We start from the raw sequence: 21,958 nt of genomic DNA, 5'->3' as shown, positions 1-21,958 counted from the left end.
GAGAGACTGGATCAAGAGGGATGAGAATCTACAACCCCTATGAAACGCTGCAGCAGCCCAGTTGGATGCAGAGGATAATGCTGACCCAAGCCAAAATGAAACATTACCATTTGAATTTTCCTGCTGGAAACATCTGCTGAAATCAATCATTCCCCACAGAATATGTCAGTTTCAAATACCCCATTTTCCAACCAGAACATGTTTCCTTCAGAATATTTCAACTAGTCCCACTAACACTGCTCTTTGGTTTAGAAAGGGCCTGGTTCTAAGTTAGTACTGTATAGTTAGACTGCTGTAAAACCAGCATTAGATCAGATCCACACTCACGGTGTTTATTTTTTTTTCTACAGTGTACAGAGAGGACTAGAGAAATTTGAAACAGTTTGAAATAACCATTCCCTCCTATCCAAGGATAAATAAACCTGCACTGATTTTTCTCATTCAACCAAACACTTAGGAGAAACATTGTCTGGTCTGTCGTAACATGCCAGCTTTCGGTTGTGATTGGAGGAGAAGTAACGTTAGGGGCGAGGAGAATGGGATGGAGTTTTCACATACAGCATATGACTCCCCAGATGCTTAACATTGCTATTGTTCCTGGTGTAAAAGAAATAAATGTTGTAGACAAACCACTGGGGCAAGTGAGCCAGGCCCTTTTTAAGTATGATTAATTGATGCACTTTGCATCTAGTTAATGAGTCATTATTCACAGTCAAAACCACCATGCTGTTGCAATCTGCTGCTCAAGTTCATGCCACGTTTGGTTCAACAGAAGCCTCTGAATCTGCACTAGATCACCAGCTCTTGCAGCACGTGTAAACATCCTTCTAGAAAGAAAAAAAACCTACAGGGATGCGGGAAATGCCTCAGTATTTCAGTTGCTCAGGAGCCTGGATAGCTCAGGAGTTTGCTATTTAGTCATTCAATTCTAAGGTGGAAGTTTGGATCCAGCCAGGTCAGCACTGACCAAATGTTACCAAATACCAGCTGTCTGGTGGTCTTAGCCTTCTACTGACTAGATTGGCATCCACATTAAAAAATCATCCCACACCTGGCAATGAGTGGCCCCTTTGTTGGCACTCATCTCAGAAGTCCTGCACTGAGATGGGACTAGGGGTCCTTTCAGATCAAAGGTGATACACAGTAGTGATGGGGAGGCTTACATTCCCATTGGGTACCATCTGTTTGCTCTTTGTCTCTGGGTTAGACGTTCTGAGTGCACTGAGACAGTCCTTGGTGCCTCTTCTGGGGATATATACCTCTATTATACACACCAAACTACATTATTAAGATTACAATCTCAAGCACTCAAATGTTACGAAATGCCAGAATTAAGGTTGCCTGTTCAACTTTAATTCAGGTTCCTTGTGTGCCTGCATTATAATATAATCTTTAATGATATGGTCATATACTTTTATTTCTACAGAACTTATGCCCCATTCATTTTCCAGGCTCTGGGGATGGATCAGGCTTGTGTAGTGAAGGAGGCTATTGCCTATGAGACCCTGCCTCATTTGTTGCAGAAGTTGGGAGGCGTGCAGTGAACGAAGCAGGGGATAGCAGGAAGAGAAAGGATGGTCTTATGGTTAAAGAAATTGACTGCTCCTCTGAAGAACTGGATTTTATCCCTGCCTCTGCCACAAAGTCCCTATGTGAATCTGGGCAAGTCACTTAAAGCAAACTGTACACAGGGGGTCACTAATTGTGTGTGTCCAATGAATATAAATCAGAAGTTAGGAATTGTAAAAAAAAATGATAGGGGATGCAAAGGGACACAAGGAGAAATCTATGGCCAGCTGGACGATAAGGAATTTTTATGTTATATTAAACCAAAAAAATTCTCACAATGGTATTGGTCCATTGCTAGATGGAAAAGGTAAAATTATTATTAATAATAATAATAATGCAGAAGAGGCAGAAGGGTTCAATAAATATTTCTGTGCTGTATTTGGGGAAAATAACATGATGTGATCATATCATCTGATAACTCTCTTTCCATTCCATTAGTATCTCAGCAGGATGTTAAACAGCAGCTACTAAAGTTAGACACTTTTAAATCAGCAGGTCCAGAGAACTTTCATCCAAGAGTTTTCAAAGAGCTGACTGAAGAGCTTGCTGGACCATTAGTGTTAATTTTCAATAAGTTTTGGAGCCTGGGGGAAGTTCCAGAAGATGGGCAGAAAGCTACTGTTGTGCCAATTTTTACAAAGGGTAAACTGGATGACCCCGGTAGTTACAGGCTTGACATTAATCCTGGGCAAGATAATAGAGAAGCTGATATGAGACTCGATTAATAAAGATTTAAAAGAGGGTAATGTAATTAATGCAAATCAATATGGTCTTATGGAAAATAGATCCTGTCAAACTTATTTGCAATCTGATTTTTTTTTAATTTGGTTGATAAAGATAATAAGGTTGATTCTAAAGATATGTTGGACTAGAATCTGGGTGTGTGGTGCCTGAGGCAGCTGACATTTCTACATCACTACCAGGAGGCTACATAGAGCCCTATCTAAACAGCACTGTTGAGATTAGGCACCACAGGAAGTCCTGCCCAAAGTGGCCACAGTGACAGCTCTCTGCAGCCTTCTGATTGTCCCACACTTACTATTTAACCCTGGAAGATTCCCCAAGAAGTTGTCTGGGCACTTATGCAGACTTTTGATTTGCTGTAGCTCCAGGCCCTGTGCCCCAATCTTTGGTCTCTGATTCTGGCCAGCGTCTGACTCTGACTCTTGGCTACTGATTTTGGCACTGAAAACTATTTTTAACCCTGCTTGCTGACCACTGCCTCCTGGAAGTGTTATCCCCAGGAATTGAAATTAGGGGTGCGGGGTGTTTGAATGTCCGGAGGTGGGTGGTGAGGGCCGATGAGAGTTGAAATTGTGAGGACGAAGGTGGGCTGTATGGCACTATAGTAAAAACTGAAAAAAGTTTCATGACCTTTTAATTAAATTTAACTCATGTTTTAAAATCATTATAGAAGTTAAAGTTGGCTACTCAAGCCTACTATGAAGCACAACATCTACATTCTTCTTGGTTTCTTGTAATTTTGCACAACTCTTTGGTGTCTTCTTGTGTGTCCGTTAATTCCAGTCCTTCACGATATGTTCATGATCAGGCAGAAGGAGACTTCTTTCAGAACACAAAATTCTATTCAAAGAGGAAAAAGAACGCTCAACTGTAGCTGTTGTGACTGGGAGTGGCAAGAGATGGATTCCTACTTCTTTCATTCCAGGAAACATAGCACAAAGATTGGGTCGAACCGCTAGTGATGATAAAGAAGAAGAAGTTGAAGTTAAATCTTCATTCGTTCATTGTAAGATATTCCACACTGTGTTCAAAATTCTCTGTTCTGTCCTGATCACATGGCAGCCCCATTGCTGGTAGTGCCTCACTCCACTCAACTGTAGGTGTTTTATAAGATAGCCATCTGTAAAATTTACGTAGAGGTTGAGTAGAATCCAGAAACTGCTATTGTAGATTTGTAAGAATCAAGTCTGTGTACGTTTTCAGCTGGCTTAACAAACACATCTTGTCCTCTTCGCTTAAGGAGTCAATATAAGTACCTTCATTAGTCAACTTCTAGACTGACATCTTTGCTTCTTTCAGTATGTTTTCAATGGATATCTCTGATTGAGTCAAGAGTAAATTCTGTTCCTGGACAAAGATCTACTACTATTGTAGCAGATGCCTGGATGACATTGTTTAATGACTGAAGTGGTTTCAACAGTAGACTTACAAGAGAAAGACTGTTCTCTGAAAGTAACAAAAGTAGTCCACGAGCTTTACTATTTAGATCTGTCCTATCTTGGTGGATACTTTCCAAAGCCAGTAATAATGGTTGCAGTAATTTAAAGACAACAGCCAATAATCGCTCATGAGAAAGCCAGCAGGTTTTCCCAGGTTGGACTAATTTGAACTTCAGTCCCAGTGTATCTTCTATTTGTTTCCAAGACATTCAGTCCTTTTAGACTGTGTAGTGAGGCGGCCTGGATCCCAGCCGCCCCAGAGAGGGATGAGCCCCTCCGGGTGCCAAAGTGGGCGGAGCGACTGGAGCCTTTGCCTGCCTCCCAGAGGTCAAAGCGCAAGACAGGAAGTATAAAAACCCAACTCCAGGGCTCAGAAGCTGGATGGCTGCCGGAGAGGCCAGACACTGGTGCCCTAGCTCCCGCTGGGGAGACTCCTGCTGCCTGTGACCGCCCTGAGGACTGGCCATACTAGTTGAGGCCGGATGCCAACCAGATGCCGGAGAAGCTAGTAAGCCTACCGGTGAGAAGTGACCCAGAGGAGCTGCCCAGCTTACCGCTCGCTGAGTACCCCGAGGAGCCCATGGTGCTGGATCCCATGGAGGATGCCGACCAGATGCAGGTACTGCTAGAGGAGGAGGTCAGAAGTAGCCCAGGGGCGGCCAACTCTAGTCTGGCTGTGGCACACCCAGAGCCGATGTCATTGTGTTGCAGCCAGGATCTCCACTGACACAGCAGCAGGTCGCCTGCCGCTGTTAGGGCTCCGGGCTGGGATGCAGTGGAGTGGACGGGCCTGTGGGCCCCCTTCCACCCACTCACTGGTGGCAGTCTCCCCCCTCGCCCTGACGCTCAGGACCAGGAGCCTGGCTTTTGCTGTTGGATTATTTGCTCAGCCCCTGCCCAAGGGCCTGAGCCCTGAATCATTTGCTTGCTGCCCAGCCCTGACCGAGGGCCTGGGCTTGGTATTGAACTCTGTGCTCAGCCCCTGACGGAGGGCTTGAGTGCTTAACTATTTACTGCCCCACCAGGCTAACGCCCCAGCTCCCAGGACCTAAGAAGTGAGGTGACCTGGCTCCTAGCCACTCCAGAGAGGGACAACCCCCCAACTGAACCTCTCTACAGAAAAAAGTATAACAAAGCCATTAAGTTTATGGCTTTTTAATGTCTTTTTAAGATTCTGCAGCTCATCCTAGTGCTAGCTGTAGTAGATGGTCTCTGCAGTGTGTATAGGAGAGATTAGGGTTATGCTTTTCTTTGAGCAAAGCTTGTACTTCATTATGTCTTCCAGAGAAGTTTGAGGCTCCATCAAATGCACAAGCAACCATCTCTTTGGGGTTCAATTTACAAGCATTTAACTCTTCTAAGATGTCACAGACGCAGCTAATGGGTCTTCTATACAGGGGCGTCTCTAGACATTTTGCTGCCCCAAGCACAGCAGCATGCCGTGGGGACGTTCTGCTGGTCGCTGGTCCCTCGGCTCTGGTGGACTTCCTGCAGGCATGCCTGCGGAGGATCCGCTGGTCCCATGGCTCCACCACCGGAGCCGTGGGACCAGTGGACCCTCCGCAGGCATGCCTGCAGGAGGTCCACCAGAGCCACGGGACCAGCGGACCCTCCGCAGGCATGCCACCGAAGGCTGGCTGCCTGCCGCCCTCCCGGGGACCGGCAGAGCGCCCCCCGCGGCATGCCGCCCCAAGCACGCACTTGACGTGCTGGGGCCTGGAGCCGCCCCTGCTTCTATAACCAGAAGATCTAGAATGCATTTATTGGCCTACCACGGACATCAAGACATATGCAGCGACTTAATGCTTGTTGCCCATTTGCATCAGTGCATTCGTCGGCCATGTATGCACATTTTTTGAATATGGTGAGAGAGTTCTTCACTTTTTCAACTGCTGAGTCTTTACTGTTGCACCACATGCTTCTAGAGAGTCAGTTGAGTTGCTTGCAGAAAGATAGTGAGCATTTTCCAGTCTTGTTCGAAACCAGCATCCAACTTCAGGATTAACTAGTGACCATGCACTTAACACTGGCCTCCAGTTTGTAGTGTGTGGAATCTCTTGCCTAAATAGAAAGTATGATGTGACAGCCATGTTTGTTCACAAAAACTGAGTTGCGTCTCCAGCATTCTTAACAACCTCATTAAGTTCTTCTAAAATTGGTTTGACAGTGACTGCCTTATAAGGCTTTCTACATGCTGATGCAGTCCACAGGCCTGGTGTTTTGCAGCATTTTCACATAGATTATCAGTATTGGCTTACTGATCAGTCTGGCAAACCAAGCTCCTCCACTTTTCCTTTTATATAAATCCATGATATGCCCACATCTCGAATACTGCGTACAGTTCTGGTCACCTCATCTCAAAAAAGATATATTGGAATTGAAAAAGGTGCAGAGAAGGGCAACAAAAATGAGTAGAAGTATGGAACAGATTCCATATAGAATCATAGAATAACTGGAAGGGACCACGAGAGGTCATCTAGTTCAGTCCCCTGCCAGGACTAAATATTATAGGCAGGACTAAGTATTATATGAGGAGAGATTAAAAAGACTGGGGCTTTTCATCTTGGAAAAGAGACAACTAAGAGGGGATATAATAGAGGCTCATAAAAACTTGACTGGTGTAGAGAAAATGAATAAGGAAGTTTTATTTACTCCTTCACTTAACACAAGAACAAGGGTTCACCCAATGAAATTAATAGGCAGCAAGTTTAAAACATACAAAAGGAAGTATTTCTTCACACAAGGCACAGTCAGCTTGTGGAACTTTATGCCAGGGATGTTGTGAAGGCCAAAATTATAACAGGGTTCAAAAAAGAACTAGATAAGTCCATGGAGGTTAGATCCATCAATGGCTATTAGCCAGGATGGGCAGGCATGCAACCCTGAGTGTCCCTTGCCTCTGTTCACCAGAAGTTGGGAGTGGACAATAGGGGATGGATCACTAGATGATTCCCCGTTCTATTCATTCCTTCTGAAACACCTGGAATAGCCACTGTTGGAAGACAGGATGCTGGGGTAAATGGACCATTGATCTGACCCAATATGGTTGTTCTTACATACAAATTAATTATAATAATAAAAAAGTTTAGTACAGAAACTCCTCAAGATAATGACCTGTCAAGATAGCGATGATGTGAGATAACGAACTTGGCAAATAATGCATTTTAAAAATTTTGGCCTATTAGGAAACATATATTTATATAAGTTTCCCAGTCAAAAATCTAGCATTCTGGAGGAAAGTCACTAAAACCAATGCTCTGACCGCTGTTGTTGCTTGTGCCACCATTCACTCTACCGCTCTGTCCCCAGTGGCCCTGCATGGCCACCTGCCACTGTGACCTCTGCAAGTCAGTCTCCTGCGGTTCCACCCAGCTCTCAGTGATTTCAGCTCTCAGTGGGGGAATGTCACAGCGAGTGCAGGCTGGGCTGTCTCTTCTACAGAAACACTGTCCCATAGCAGGCACTTAGACCTGATTATCAGTGATTTCTGCTCTAGTCGTCACTTAACAAACCAAAAGACTCTCTATGGAGTCTAATCAGCTCTCTGTCTCTAAACATGAGAGAGGGACAGGTCAAATGATGCCTGTGACTCTTAGGCAGAGCCCACATGACCAAGCAAAACACCTGTCCCCACCCCCTCTCTCTCTTTATTAAGATCTGGCATCCAAACCTCCTGCTTAGGAAGTGCAGTTCAGTTGAGGGTGACCAGTGCTTAATTTGTAATGAAAGAAGTGCCAGGGCTCAAGCAAGTTTGTTACTTTCATAACTGATGTGGCAAGCCCAGTCTTTGTTCATACCTTTCAAACCCATTATGCCTTCTCAGGTACAAGTATTTTCTCGATGCTTTTAAAGTGTGTATTAATGTCTCGATTTCAATTCAAATTTCCAACCAACAACACTGGCAACACTGTTTTGTAACGGGTGTGTGTGTGTGGGGGAAATGCAGGGTGATGCACACACCCCCCCCCGGGGGGGCTAGGGAAATCCTTGCGTAGTGACCTCCCCTCAACTCCATTACACCCAATCAGCTCTAATGACTAGGCCATACTGCCTTGCCACGGTCTCTTGCACTGATGCAATATATTTAGACTTCTGCAAGGTGTTTGACTTGGTACTGCTTGACATTTTGAGTTAAAAAAATGTGAACAATATAAAATTAACATGGCACATATTAAAAAATGTCTCATGGACAAGTCTCAAAATGTGACTGTAAATGGGGAATTGTCATGGAGAGAGTGTGTTTCCAGTGGAGTCCAATGGGGATTGGTTCTTGGCCCTACATTATTTAACATCTTTATTGATGACCTGAAAGAAAAGACAAAATCATCACTGATAAAGTTTGCAGATGACACACACATTCGGGGAGAGAGAAATAATGAAGGGTCTGGTATAGCTGGGAGCAGCTATGACAGGGAGAATCCAGCTGGAGTATGTTCAGTCACTCGGTGAGGATGACACATGGACAGTCCTATCAGCAGTAGGCGCTTTAAGGTGTTAGAGCATGCTCAGTGAGGCTGGAATCTTCAGAGATTTTTATCTGCTGAAATCTCTCTATTGTGCATGTGCCAACTGCTATTTTCCAAGGGCCTGTAACTTGGCAAAACGTGGGTGGATTTTCACCAAGACATCAAAAGGCATATCCCTAATACAAAGGCCAGGCCCCCTGTCAAATTGCAAGTTCCTGCTCCAAAGCAAGGGGAAGTGAGGTCAGGTTGCTAAAAAAATTTAAAATGGGTAAAACAAAGTGTTTTTTCCCCCAGCCTCATTCTCAAAACAATTCAACCATTTTCTTCCTGGAATATCTCAGGGCCAATGATTAAAGTTTGGCGAAGTTGTATGCCACCGAAAACAGGGTCTTCTAATGGGAAGTGTCAGGCAATCATAATAATAGGTTGTGCTGTAACATTTGGGTGGGCTAGAGTTCACTTCGTTTCCCATCTCCAGTGCCTTAAAAAAACCAACTCCCATAGAACGTAGCTGGAGACCCAGAGTTCAGTCTCTAAGGATTTTCAGGAAGGATGGTTTCCCACATTCAAGTCCCAAAAGGAACTAAAGAAAATGAATTTAATTAAATAACTTATAAAACCTTATGATAATGAAACAATAATCTAATTTTTTACAGCATGACATGGCTATTTTATAATTCACAGACATTATTTTCACAGTTATACTTAAACATAAATAAAGAAAGCAAATTAAAATCTGAACAGGTCAGTGCCCACAGAAACACAGTGAGAAGAAACTGAAAGTTTCCAAAAGCTTAGGTTGTTCACCTAAGTCTCAGTTAGAGTCTTTGATCACTAAATCTATATAGTCTGCTCATTCTAAAACAACATCTTCCCTCCACTTGCTTGTTGGACTCTTCAGCTGGAATCCATGTAGACTCTTCCTCTTCTGAAATCACTCCTAGCCACTCAGCTAATTGATTAACCAACCACTCAGTTAAGTGTATAGATTTGAATAAAACCCTGTTACAAGAAAATACAAAACTGAGAATAGCAAAATATAAATGACTCTTTCCTCATTACTACACTTAAAGAAAATTCGATGAATCAGACTAGTTCAGACAATTTAACTAGAACAGTTTGGCTAAAATCAAAACAACATTCAAAGCATACAATTAAAATAGAAGTTATTTTTCCCTCCTAATTTCCCCTTGCTATAATTAGCATTACCCAGGCTTCCCTGTTAGTGGGTTAACAATATCAGTAACCTGCTGCAAGATGCTTCAGAGTTAGGGACATCAGCCTGCTTTCTGCTCCTGGGCTCAGCTTCTCCCAACTCACATGGGGCACATGGCCTTCTGCAAAGCAGCTGCCCTGACTACTTGCCTTCACAGAGTCTGACCCCAGCAACATGGAAACTATTGGAGCAGACCCACAACTATCACACCCAATTCCAGAAGCTTCTGGATGCAGAGTGCTCAATCTGCCTAGCAACAATGACCCAGACACAACTCACTCTTGCCTCCCCACAATGGGTCTCTTAAAGAGATATCTCCCTATAAGGCACATGGGTTACAGTGCTATCAGCCTGCCTATAGTATGAGAGGCAGCACTGTCTAATGGATAAGGCACTGAACTCAGGTATAAGTTACTCAGGATACCTAGTAGCTATTCCCAACTCAGCCGTTCTTGCACGTCATTGATTTCCTTTGCTGCGCATTGCTTGAACACCAGAGGGCAGACAGTGCTGAACATGAGTACCAGTGAGCTCATGGAGTGGAAGGATAACCCTGCGGCATTCTGCCTTAATCATCTGGAATATGTTCCCTACCTGCTTCATCTTTATTTGGTCTCATGTGATACTTCCATGGTTGAACCGTATAACATTTCTAACCAATTATGCTTTTGATTGAAAGGGTAGGTGCAGTTTAGGACTGACTCTGCCTAACAAGCAATTCCCTTTATTGCCTTTTGAATAAGTTCAACCATAACTGTGGCAGCCTAGGAACCTCACAGCTGTCATTCTGCTTTGCAGCACGGCCACTTGATACTTCACAGTAACAGCGGGGGACAGAACTCTCCATCTCTTGCTCCAAAAGCCCAGCCCTTGCTATGTAGGTTGAAGGAGAATTTCAAGCAGCTGTTCGTAGCTGAGCAGGGCTCATTCCATGGAATAAAGGGCAGTGGCATGCACACACACATATGTGCACACACAGCAGCTCGTTACAATGTTTCCCAAAGGAGTGGGGAGAAAAAAAATGGAGGGGAGAAAGGAAATTGCCTTGTTGAAAATATTTTCCGAATGCAAAATGAATTTGCATCCAAGTAAAGGCAGTAACTTTGGATGAAGCCAAAATCCATCTATGCATAAACTTCACTGGTCATGATTTCTCTTGCCTGAGCCTGACTTGGTCCTAACTGTTTCATTAAGTGGGTGTTTGATGGGGAGAGAGGCCAACAGCCTGGAACTTCCATTTATCAGTGCATGGAAAGGCTTGGATCCTGCAGAGTTCTGAGCTGATGATTCAATGCCCTCTTGGTGCTCAGAAAGCACCTGGACTCAATGAATGGTGATGGAATCCCCCAGCAAAGCAATCCCACCCTGCACTTCTGGATTCTGTCATAACCAGGAGGAAAGGGAACTCTGACTCTCTTCAGCAAGCTAATTTTTCAGCAAGCTCTCCCCCGTCTTCCCTGGATAGCAGTTTACTGTGTTTATTCAGGGTATGTTATTGTATTAGGAAGGTTCAAAAATGGTTAGCTCTATGTCAAAGCAGACATCTGTGAGAAGCACAAAGAGGGGAAAACTATGAAAAGATTCTTTTAGGAAACTTTCCAAGGAAGTAAAACATTTCTGGAAGTAACTGTTTGTGCTGCTGGAGTTAAACCAGCAACGTGCTCTCACCACAGGCCTCACCCAAAGCTCATTGTAGTAAATGGGAATCTTTCTATTGTGATGTAATAGCACTTTGGACCAGGCACCAAGTGCTTTTAATTAGAATGGAGCAGAAAGATTCTGGTAAAATAAGCCACTTCCACCATGCCACAAAAGACATGGTGCAAAACTCTGGTTCAAACAGCAATTAATCCAGGGTAGTTCTCTGGCCTGTATTATACAGAAGATCAGACCAGATCATTGCAGTGGTCCTTTCTGGCCTTGGAATCGAAAAACTGAAACCCAGTGTGGGAATCCCTCAGAAGCTGGAGCCCAAACCTGTCTGGTGTCACACAGGTCAATCTGTTACCCGTTTTTTTGCAAGTTAAGGACCTTTCTGAGGCTGAGGAACAGAGCACAGCCACTTTATTGGAGCTAATTAGATGCCATTAGATGAGTATCTTCAAAATGACAGCCTTCAGTTTAAGCCCGTGAACCTGCCTGTGTTTCACATCTGATGCAGATTATGCTACTTGAACTGTAATGCAGCTATCTTACAGGTTCCTGGTGATGTAAGAATGCAGGAAATTACTCAGGAAAGCCACTGACACTATCACTTAATGCAAGAACTTTTCACTGGGCTGGGGAAGAAGCCTGTTGCCATGAACTATCAGGGTGTGCAGCGTGATTACTGGCAGTTTAACAATTAGTGGGGAATTTATAAAGTCTTGGTGACTGATTACAAAAGTCTCTAAATGTTACCAGTTGATTCATGTTCTCCTATTATGTCTTGTGGAGAAATCCCCAAGTGCCATTTCCCGCCCTGTCAAATAACAAATGATTCCTCAAATTAAAAGATTACAACAGAAATGAGCAGGGGGCCAGAGAGGAAGAAAGAAGGAAAGAGCTGAATATAAACATTTCTCTATGGTGACATCTCTTCAGTGTGGAAGTGTTTTCCTAGGGACTCGATCATCCTCTGTTGACCTCTGGGATGGGTTAAATGGCCTAGTAGATCGTTACCATCCCTGACTTCCATCACTCTGTGAGCCTGATGACCTGAGTCTGCATTTCCTCTATCATGTATCATCATTTACACCAGTGCACAGTGGGTGTGAAATGCTACCAAAGTGGATGTGTTTTGCACCCACTGGACACACAGTCCTCAGATGGATGGGCTTGTTTCCAGCCACCTCTTTGACCTTGTATTGCAGGGCAAGTACACCCCATCACCCCTCGGGGGGCGGGGTAAGAGTATGGCAGCCCCAGGTGGTGTCCCTGATCTCCCTTGGCCATCCGCAGGTATCTGGTCATCTGACTGTGTCTCAGCACCTCTGGCTCCCACAGTCTGGGGTTTCACCTGCTCCCAAGCTGGAACCTGCAGCGTGCATCCTTCCTCTCCAGTGGTCAGCCCAGACTGAGCTGATGTACTCCCTTTTATACTACTGCTTCAGCTGGGCATGCCCAGCAGCACTGAAGGAGCGTGGCTACTGCTACCAAGAGTGCTGGCTTAACCTCTTGATCTTCAGTGCGGGGCAAGTACATCCTGTGTCACACCTTGACTCTTGAATGGGAATGCATATGTAATATCCGGCACTTAAAACGTATTCAGCTGCATCTCTCCTCTTGTAAGCCCTGAACCTGTATGGCTGATCTTAAAAGGAGCATTGCCTTAGCCAGGATCAAACCTCCAGGAAGTCCTCTAGTCTTCTTTGCCATTAGAGCTGTTTGAAATGTGGGAGGAGAAGGGAAAGTAAGTGTAAAACTTAGTGGAAATTCCCACACACACACACTTTCCGTCAAAATGTCAAACTTTTAGACAATATCCATCTGTATTTCTTAGCTCTACTGCCCAATGGGTGTGACCTAAACAGCCAGATACATAGATTATTTTGCAAAATTGCAACTTCATTTGCAATGCTGAGTCCCTGAAGGGAAGATCAGTTGGCAAGAGCAAATGAGACAAATACCCAGTTTTGCCAAAAAAGTCAGGATGTCCTGAGCAGGGCTTAAAAAGGGGACTGTCCTGGCCAAAACTGGATGTATGGTCACCCTAGGCTGTGTTAAGAGATGCCTAGGGAGGCCTGGACAGCTGTGGGGAGCCCTGGACCCTGGGTGGGGCCCTGGGAGGGCCCAGAGCAGCCCCCGGCTTGTGTCCCCGCCCCCCCAGGGCAGGTGGATCTAGAGCTCCACACAGTGGCCCGAAGCTCTTACCACAGCCTGGCTTCTGGCCAGGTCAAGGAGCGGAGCCTTGGGGAGAAGGGAAGCAGCAGAGGGTGGGGGCCCATGGTCGCAGGGGGGAAATGTTCTTTGTGCCCAGGGCCCCAATAAATGTTAATCTGACTCTGGAAGCAGGATGTAGCAGTTCTTCAGCAGTGGGCGGGAAGCGCTGGAAGCAGTGGTACAGCACATCCATGCAAGGGCTTGAGGGGGTGCCATGTGCCCCCACTGCTCCCTTGTTCCAGTGTGCACAACACACACTGCTATGTGGCCCTTAGCATGCTTGTCACTCTCCTAAGGATACACTGCCATTGCTCTGCTTCTGTGAAGCCCCCTCGCACTCTGGGCTCATTGGCTTCCATTCACAAGTAACAACACTTTTCAACTTTCTGGTTTTTGTTAATTAGTTTTTCCCTCCCTTGAAATGAAATTGAGCAAGTAGCTTAATCCCATGCTGCAGCCCATGGAGACCATGGGACATCCCCATGTTTCGAGAGGCTGAAATCGTAATGGGTAGCTTGACTTTAGTGCCGACTATGTCTTTCTATTCTGCTGTTTTGGTGGCTTAGGAAGAGAATGGAACAAATGCCATGTCCCATTACCAACTCAGACCAGGTCATTAGTAACCAAATGCCACTGCCAGCTAATGGTAATGTTTGGTGGCCCATGTGATATGACATAGTGGTGATCTCAGTCCATATCTTAGCTGACTGGTGTCCATAGGAGATGACCACCGCAGTCCTTGGATTAACCAGCAGCCTTGCAGGCAGTCCCACAGGAAGACTAATGACAGAGTGACTGGGCATTGGGAGTGAACTCTCCCCCTTATCACTACCCCCAGCTCAGCACTGATTCATCATGGTGAGACAGCCTGGGAGGAGCTTGCGCTGCTGTTATTAATGACTATTTATTGTTATTTAATTGCAGCCAGAAGCATTCTGGGTGCTCGATGGAAAACACAAGAAGGCCTGATTTGCAAGTTACTGTCTGTGGGTGGATCTTGTACCCCCACTGACTTCTACAGATCTGCATCTGGATACAGCAGCCACCCCTGGGGCCCAATTTGCAGGATCAGGGCTAAGTAATCTGTGCTCTATCTGTTCTGTGAATGAACAGAAGACTTTGCTGTCTAAAGCCATCAATCTGGTGCCTTTTTACCAGCACTAAAACCACTGAAGAAAGTTAACAACAACAGTAACAACAACAACAACATGTGGAAGGGAATGATTCTGAATAGTTACAAATAATAATTATCATAATTGCAGCTTTCTGACACTAGGCTTGTACATTACACTCATTTCCCTTACCCTGTGTATGTTTCCTCTATTTAGATGGTAAGGTCTTTAAGGCAGGGGTGATCTACTATTCTGGATTTGTGCAGTGCAATAGGCACTACCATAACAAATGAGATTAACAATTATACTGAACACTCTGAGGCTTCAAATGCATTCAGAGACACAACATAAAGACTAGCAGGTAAAGTATAATCACAACCCCTCCTTGAACTGGAAGGATGACCTTTGTTGCTCAAGGACATGTGTTTCAAGAAGCTTAGTGCTTCCTTCAAATATAGCGTGTAATTCTTGGTACGTAGGGTACGTCAAGAGCAGACTGTTCAAACTGCAATTAACCAGCCATGTTGTGATCAAGTCAGTGCATCTGACTGGGTTCAGATGTCTCAGCTTCATTGGAAGTGAATGGATAAAGCAACATAAATAGCTGTGCTTGGTAACTTACATCTTCTAATGTCAGATGGGAATGCATTGAGCAGCTTTGAAACATTGTAAAAGTGACTATCTTTTTCCAAATTAACATGAAATAAGAACCAAAACAAAGTGCTTTGGAACAACATAGACCCTTTCCTCTTCTGTTGTCTTCCCAATTAAAATGCAGAAAAAGTGATTTTATAGACTAATAGATTCCAAGGCCAGAAGAGACCATTGTGATCATCTAGTCTGACCTCCTGCATAACATAGACAAGAGAACTTCTCCACAATAATTCCTAGACCAGCTCTTTTAGAAAAACATCCAATCCTGATTTGAAAATAGTCCGTGATGGAGAACCCACCATGACCCTTGGTAAGTTGTTCTGATGGTTAATTACCCTGAATGTTAAAATGTTACATCGTATTTCCTGTCTGAATTCGTCTAGTTTAATCTTCCAGCCATTGGATGGTGTTAGACTTTTCTCTGCTAGATTGAAGAGCTCATTATTAAATATTTGTTCCCCTTACAGACACTCCTCTTTGTTAAGCTAACTAGACAGCGCTCCTTGGGCCTATCACTATATGTCATATTTTCTAATCCTTTAATCACTCTTGTGGTTCTTCAAAAATTTCTAAACTAGCTTGTCAACAGCTACCCAATATTAATGACTTCCAAATGCAAACAACTCTCTGACACTGACCAGGATGAGAATTCAGAGCTTTCAGCGATATTGTTAGATCTTTTGTTTCCAGCTTTCCTGCCTCAGGAAATGAACCCATCCAGACTAAAAGCTGAGCAAGACTGGGTCCAATCAGAAACTCTTAACCTTTGCTGCGATAAGTTGAATAAATGGACCTCCTCAAACCTTAGTTTGTAAGGCTTTTTTCTAGCTCCTCCATCATTTTTGTGGCCCTTCTTTAAACTCTCTCCAGTATTTCCACATCCTTCTTGAAGTGTGGGCACCAGAACTGGACGCAGTGTTCTAGTAGTGGTCTTACCAGTGCTGTGTTCAGAGGCCAGACCCCTTCCCTACTTCTGCTTGATATTCCCCCTTTTCATACCTCCAAGGATCACATTAATCCTTTTTGCCACTGGGAGCTCATGCTGAGGTAATTATCTAAGATGACCCTAAGTCCTTCTCTGAGTCTCTGCTGTCCAAGACAGAGGCTGTGTCTACATTTACTGGGGATCAATGCTGCTGAGATCAATGTAGCGGGGGTCAATTTAGCGGGTCTAGTGAAGACCCATTATATTGACTGCAGAGCGCTCTCTGGTTGACTCCTGTATTCCACCAGAATGAGAGGAGAAAGGTGTGTCGATGGGAGAGTGTCTCCTATTGATGCAGCATGCTGTAGACACCGCAGTAAGTCGACCTAAGCTACGTCGACTCCAGCTACATTATTCACATAGCTGGAGTAAAGTAACTAAGGTCAACTTATCCCGGTAATGTAGACAAGGCCAGAGTCTCCCATCCTGTAGGTGTAACCTGCATTTTTTACTCCCAGTTGTATTACCTTGCATTTGGCTGTGTTAAAACACATTGTGCTGGACAGTGACCATTGAACTAGGAAGTTCAGAGTATTCTGTAACAGTAGCCTGTCCACCTCATTATTTACTATCCCAGCAATTTTGCATCATCTGCAAACTTTACCAACAAATATTTTATATCATTATCTAGATCATTGATAAAAATATTAAATAGCATTGGGCATAGAATCAATCTCCTGAGGGCCCCACTAGAAATGGCCCTGTTCATTGATGTTAGCTATAAAGGATATGGAAGAAGTACCAAAACAAATATTCTGGCATAAAAAGTGATTTATACATGTCAGAAAAATCACATAGAGAAAACTATTTCATATTCAGGAAGTAATGAATCAACCAGGTTTTTTATCATTTACAATTTTTCTCCTCAAATTCATTGTTTGGAATTCCCTGCTGTGTGACTATCAGTAAAAAGCTCTTGGCATCACTGTATTAAAATAGACAAGGAATTTCTGATCTCTTTTAGCTGAGAACAATGTATTTGCAAGAGGTCTGAAAATCCAAAGAAACAAGTTTGGGATGTGTAGTGGGTTAGTGGTGGTCCCTTCCCCTCTAGGTCAGTGGGAGGCCACTCCGCCTGAGTATGTCACTGGATGTCGGCCTCAGTCAGGGAATTAGCAGAACACTGCTCCAATAATGGCTCCAGCCTGCTGTCATAAACAGATGGTTAAGGGTTAATGTCTCTTTTACCTGTAAAGGGTTAAAAAGCTCAGTGAACCTGGCTGACACCTGACCAGAGGACAGGGGACAAGATACTTTCAAATGTTGGTGGAGGGAAGTATTTGTTTGTGCTGTTTGTTTTGTTCGTTGTTTGCTCTTGGGGCTAAGAGGGACCAGACGTGCAACCAAGTCTTTCTCCAATCTTTCTGAAACAGTTTCTCATGTTCAAAATAGTAAGTACTAGCCAGAAAAGAAGGATTAGTCTTATGTTTGTTTTCTTAACTTGTGAATGTGTATTTTGCTGGAAGGATTTTTACCTCTGTTTGCTGTAACTTTGAATCACAGGCTGGGGGTGGGGGAAAGTCCCTGTAGTCTATATGAATCTGAATACCCTGTAAGCATTTTACCATCCTGATTTTACAGAGATAATTTTTACTTTTTTCTTTCTTTAATTAAATTTTTTTTTTTAAGAACCTGATTGATTGTTTCCCCTTGTTTAAGACCCAAGGGGATTGGGTCTGAACTCACCAGTGATTGGTGGGGGGAAAGGAGGTGGAGGGAAGGTTAATTCCTCTCTGTTTTAAGATCCAAGGAGTTTGGATCGGTGTAGCCTCTCAGGGTAACCCAAGGAGGGGGGATGGTTTATTTCTCCTTGGTTTATCACCCAAGGGGTTTGGGTCTTGGGTTCCCCAGACAAGGTCTGGGGGGAACAGAAAGCGTGCCAAACACTATATTTTGGCTGGTGGCAGCGCTATCAGATCTAAGCTAGGAATTAAGCTTAGAAGTGTCCATGCAGGTCCCCACTTTTGGACGCTAAAGTTCAAACTGGGGGAAAAATACCTTGACACCTGCAGTCCAGGCCGAGCCGCAAATGAGTCTCTGGCCCCATGCCCTCAAGCAGGGTGAGACACCAAGCAGTCTATGACTCTGGCCCACAGTCAGAGCAGCCAGCAAACAGTTAGGAATTCTTGGCTGCAATTAAGGCAGAGCAGCAAAAAGAGTATAGGGTTCACAGAGTGGTCCCTCCTGCTCTGGCTCAGTGGGAGGCCACTCTGCCTCAGTATAGGATGCAATGCTGAGAGTTGATTCTTTCTAATCCTATTTTGACTGGCATAAGTAATGTCTGGAGGCACGTTGCCTTTCATCCTCAAAATTACATTAATCATTTAGCTCTCTGTCAAAACTCTGCTAAAATAACTATAACTGATTTAAGGTTTGGTCCACCTCCCACTGAAGTGAATGGAATCTGTACTATAGACTGCAATGGGAACTGGATCAGCCCCTCGTGACTACCAATGTAGAAGAAAACAACTTAGAATCAGAAACAGGAATCCCAAAGATGTTTGTAACCATGAGTGAAGGAGCACATCTAGTTCATGAATCCAGGAGAGAGGAAATATGCCTGCTTTCAGGAGGAGCTAAAGGGACTCACACCTTGGAGTGCTGAGCACCTTCCCAGAACATAGCATCTTGCTGAAGATTTTGAAGAGGGTGTGACCTAGTCAGGATCTGCAGAGGAACTGGGTCTTTCACAGCCCTCATCTTGAAAGCCTGGCTCTTTAGCTCAAGTTGCAGAGACCAATGGTTTTAACTGTGGAGGTCCCCAGTGTTGGACAAGATGGTGGCTGCCACGCTGCCTTTTAGTGTCTCCTAGGCTTTCTCACCAAAATCATGTCAGCAGTTTCAGTGAGTTCTCCCCGTCTGAAAGCAGAAGCAGCTTGAACAGGACAGACTGATGTTCAGGGCTCCAATTGTGAGGAGCAGTAAAGGGAATTTGATTCAAGACTGGCCCGCTAGCTTAGATGAAGCAAATTGGGGAGAACTGCTGATCTGCCCATCTAACAGCCTCTAGTGCTGCAATTGCCACTGGTGGAGATGACACGATGGGTTTAGGAAGGAACAGCCTCTTCTTTGTGCTGTTCTCTTCCTCGGGCATCACTGTGGAAATGGTGGGGGGAAATCTACCTCCATTTGCCGCTCTCTTCTCCTCCTGCCCTCCTATTGGAGGCAGGGCCTGATTCTGCTCTCATTGACATCAGCCGTACTCTCCATTGACTTCCACCCAGTCACTCCTGATTTTCACTGCAGTGTGTGAGAGTAGGATCTCACCAGAGGGTACTGAGGGCAGGCTGGGCAAAGAACGGCATCCTTGGGTGTCAAGGTGAGGAGGCCAGTGGAATAAAACAGGCTTCTTAACAATCAGTGAAAAAATGGGCAGCTCTCTTGCAAGATCTAGTGACTGGAGTGAAAGAGGGATTGTAAATCTGTGCTGACATCAGTTGCTGGGAAGTAATAGGGGCGGAGCTAAAGCATCACCCTCCTCCCTGCTCTTTGCAGGCAGGCATCCTTTTTTGTTGGCCACGTGTCTAATTAGGATCAGTGCCTTAGGGACATGGGGGCTCTCGTCTTTCCAGCTAATCATAACTTTAGGGGTTGTGCCCCATTGTAATGAAGTTGATGAAGAAACTCCTGTAAAAGGAGATGAGGTCAGCCATCCAGGAACAGCTCTCTGGCTTTCAAGGCTTTCTATCGGAAAACTGGGACCTGGGATGTCCCAGCACCAGGCAAATGCAGTGCGGGGGGAGGGTGTTTTTTTCTTTTAATTTTGTCTTTTCCTCCCACAAATCATTTTTAAATTAAACCAAATTGCCAAAAGGCCACCGGGGAGCTCTAAGTGGTCTTTTGAGATTGAGTCCATATCCTTTTGGCTCCCATTTGTTTGAATCTTTGAAGACTTTAATGCTTGTTGCTGTTTATTTTTATATTGACATCACTCTATGTGGTTCAAACTATTAATTTTGTTAACAGAGTCATGAAGTACCTTGTTGGCTCAGGATCCAGTGGTTGGGAACCCCAAGTTGATTGGTTTTGCCTTGACAAGTGCATATCACTGGAGTTTCCCTATGTTCCCGTGCAAGGTTTCAATCAGGTCTGACCATTATTTGGCCAGCTGAAAAAGAGACGGCACCAAAATTAATAAAACATGTTGCAGCAAAGCAATTTCCTTTTGCCTTTCCGTGTCCTGTTTTCCCATTTCATTTCACCTTTTGTCCTGCAAAAGTATTAATTCCCAAATTAAAAATGCCTGCAATGTGATATGGCTTTGGGTTTTTAAGTGAGTCTGGGAGTTGAAATCGGAGAGGCGACAGGAGTTTGGAGTCTGAACTCAAAGCTTCCATGGAATGTAACAAGCAAACAAACAATCCAGGTGAGATGAAGAGGAAGAGTTGTCTACTGGTGCTAGGAAGGGGAACTGAAAGTCAGGACTCCTGGGTTCTATATTCAAATGGGACACAAGCTTGCTTTTTGGCTTTTTTACACATGCTAAATAGTGTAAATTTTAGATTGTGAGCTGCCAGGAGCAGAGACCATCTCAGTATTATTTGTACAGTATCTGCTAGTACTATGGGGCCTTGATTGGGGTTCTAATGCCAGACCATCCTCAGCAAGAATAATAAATAACAACAATAAAATAGATGCATATGCCACTAGACTTCATTTTCACATGCAGTTACTGTGATTGTGCATGCAGCCTCTCAGGTCAGATTTTCAAGTCAGTTGCAGAGGGGTAAATCTGAAGTGTCTCTGCTGTTGCCAATGCAGTTCCCATGTATTTACACATGAGGAATTGGGGTCAGAATCTAGCTATGGGTGGGGAGGGATAGCTTAGTGGTTTAAGCATTGGCCTGCTAAACCCAGGGTTGTAAGCTCAATCCTTGAGGGGACCATTTAGGGACCTGGGGCAAAAATCTGTCTAGCAATTGGTCCTGCTTTGAGCAGGGGATTGGGCTAGATGATCTCCTCAGGTCCTTTCCAATCCTAATATTCTATGATTTGTGCATGCAAACAGCTGATGTGATGCAAAGTGTGCTTGTAAATACCTGACTGGTGCACAGAGGAACATGAAAGGGATTCTGATGATCATGTATCTGGTCTTTTTGTGCCTCAGTTTCCCCACCTCAAAGAGTAGTTGTCATGCTAAATGAATAAATGTGTTAAGGTGCTATATTACACCCATAACCTAGGCCTGGGGCAAATGACTATAGTGTCTCTCCATGCAGCTGAGAATAGCTGTATTGTCCTCACTATCCTTCCAGAGGGTCCCTTAGCATCTATCCAAAGGGAAGCTGTTCTTTAGTTAGGATGTTCATCTATAGCCCTCCATTTGTCAGGATATGCAAGGCAATCCCTCCAGTAGCTATCTTCTCAGCTCAAACCTCAGCCCTTCTGTTCACTTCCTTATAAAACCATTTTTGGCCTTCTTTCCGCACAGTTTTTTCTTCATAAATTCCAAGGCTAGAAGGGCCATTACGGTCATCTAGCCTGACCTCCTATATAACACAGGCCAGAGAACTTCTCCCAAATAATTCCTAGAGCAGATCTTGTAGAAAAACATCCAATCTTGATTTTAAAATGGCTAGTTTTGGAGAATCCACCACAACTCTTGGTCAATTCTTTCAATGGTTAATCACCCTCACTGTTAAAAATGTGCACCTTATTTCCAGTCTGAATTGTCTAGCATCAGCTTCCAGCCACTGGATGGTGTGTCACCTTTCTCTGCTAGATTGAAGAGACCATTATTAAATATTTGTTCTTCTCTTCCCAATAGTGGTGGAGGTTCTTATTCTTTTTTGTCTGGTTTTCTGGACATTTTAGCCACTGATTTTAAAGCAAGAGTGATGCAGCTGGTAGGAAGAATTGTGAGAGATGAAGAAAGGTCAGAGTTACATGCCAGGGCTCTGGAGTTTGTATGT

The sequence above is a fragment of the Gopherus evgoodei genome, chromosome 7 (assembly GCF_007399415.2).
Source record: "Gopherus evgoodei ecotype Sinaloan lineage chromosome 7, rGopEvg1_v1.p, whole genome shotgun sequence".
Taxonomy (NCBI): domain Eukaryota; kingdom Metazoa; phylum Chordata; order Testudines; family Testudinidae; genus Gopherus; species Gopherus evgoodei.
Note: the sequence above shows the minus strand (reverse complement) of the source record.